We start from the raw sequence: 2,112 nt of genomic DNA, 5'->3' as shown, positions 1-2,112 counted from the left end.
AGGAGGCAGGGAGCTGGCAGGAGTAGATAGGGAGCTGGCAGCAGGCAGGGAGATGGCATGAGGAGGCAGGGAGCAGGCAGGAGGCAGGGAGCTGGCAGGAGGCATGGAGTTGGGAGCAGGAGGCAGGGAACTGGAAGGAGGCAGGGAGCTGGCAGGAGGATTCAGGGAACTGGCAGGAGGCAGGGAGCTGGGAGCAGGAGGCAGGGAGATGGCAGGAGGAGGCAGGGAGCAGGCAGGAGGCAGGGAGCTGGCAGGAGGCATGGAGTTGGGAGCAGGAGGCAGGGAGCTGGAAGGAGGCAGGGAGCTGGCAGGAGGATTCAGGGAACTGGCAGGAGGCAGGGAGCTGGGAGCAGGAGGCAGGAAGCTGGCAGGAGGCAGGGAGCTGGCAGGAGGCAGGGAGCCGGCAGGAGTAGATAGGGAGCTGGCAGGAGGCAGGGAGCTGGCAGGAGTAGATAGGGAGCTGTCAGGAGGCAGGGAGCTGGCAGGAGGCAGGGAGCTGGCAGGAGTAGATAGGGAGCTGGCAGCAAGCAGGGAGATGGCATGAGGAGGCAGGGAGCTGGCAGGAGGCATGGAGTTGGGAGCAGGAGGCAGGGAGCTGGAAGGAGGCAGGGAGCTGGCAGGAGGAGGCAGGGAGCTGGCAGGAGGAGGCAGGGAGCTGGGAGCAGGCAGGAGGCAGGGAGCTGGCAGGAGGCAGGGAGCTGGGAGCAGGCAGGAGGCAGGGAGCTGGGAGCAGGAGGCAGGGAGCTGGCAGGAGGCAGGGAGCTGGCAGGAGGCAGGGAGCCGGCAGGAGTAGATAGGGAGCTGGCAGGAGGCAGGGAGCTGGCAGGAGTAGATAGGGAGCTGTCAGGAGGCAGGGAGCTGGCAGGAGGCAGGGAGCTGGCAGGAGTAGATAGGGAGCTGGCAGCAGGCAGGGAGATGGCATGAGGAGGCAGGGAGCAGGCAGGAGGCAGGGAGCTGGCAGGAGGCATGGAGTTGGGAGCAGGAGGCAGGGAACTGGAAGGAGGCAGGGAGCTGGCAGGAGGATTCAGGGAACTGGCAGGAGGCAGGGAGCTGGGAGCAGGAGGCAGGGAGATGGCAGGAGGAGGCAGGGAGCAGGCAGGAGGCAGGGAGCTGGCAGGAGGCATGGAGTTGGGAGCAGGAGGCAGGGAGCTGGAAGGAGGCAGGGAGCTGGCAGGAGGATTCAGGGAACTGGCAGGAGGCAGGGAGCTGGGAGCAGGAGGCAGGGAGCTGGCAGGACGAGGCAGGGAGATAGCAGGAGGAGGCAGGGAGCTGGGACCAGGCAGGAGGAGGCAGGGAGCTGGCAGGAGAGCTGGGAACAGGCAGGAAGCAGGAAGGAGGCAGGGAGCTGGGAGCAGGAGGCAGGGAACTGGCAGGAGGCGGGGAGCCAGGATGAGGAGGCAGGGAGCTGGCAGGAGGATTCAGGGAGCCGGGAGGAGGAGGCAGGGAGCTGGCAGGAGGAGGCTGGGAGCTGGCAGGAGGAGGCACGGAGCTGGCAGGAGGCAGGGAGCTGGCAGGAAGGCAGGGAGCGGGGAGCCAGGATGAGGAGGCAGGGAGCTGGCAGGAGGATTCAGGGAGCCGGGAGGAGAAGGCAGGGAGCTGGCAGGAGGATTCAGGGAGCCGGGAGGAGGATTCAGGGAGCCGGGAGGAGGAGGCAGGGAGCTGGCAGGAGGAGGCTGGGAGCTGGCAGGAGGAGGCACGGAGCTGGCAGGAGGCAGGGAGCTGGCAGGAAGGCAGGGAGCGGGGAGCCAGGATGAGGAGGCAGGGAGCTGGCAGGAGGATTCAGGGAGCCGGGAGGAGGAGGCAGGGAGCTGGCAGGAGGATTCAGGGAGCCGGGAGGAGGAGGCAGGGAGCTGGCAGGAGGAGGCAGGGAGCTGGCAGGAGGAGGCAGGGAGCTGGCAGGAGGAGGCAGGGAGCTGGCAGGAGGAGGCAGGGAGCTGGGAGCAGGAGGCACGGAGCTGGCAGGTGGCAGGGAGCCGGGAGGAGGAGGAATGGGGCTGGCAGGAGGAGTTTGGGAGCCGGCAGGAGGAGCCGGCAGGAGGCAGGGAGCTGGCAGGAGGAGGTGGGAGGAGGAGGCACGGAGCCGGCAGGAGGAGGCACGGAGCTGGCAGGAGG

Source organism: Scyliorhinus torazame, chromosome 22 (genome assembly GCF_047496885.1).
Source record: "Scyliorhinus torazame isolate Kashiwa2021f chromosome 22, sScyTor2.1, whole genome shotgun sequence".
Classification (NCBI taxonomy): Eukaryota; Metazoa; Chordata; class Chondrichthyes; order Carcharhiniformes; family Scyliorhinidae; genus Scyliorhinus; species Scyliorhinus torazame.
This window is presented reverse-complemented; position numbering follows the sequence as displayed.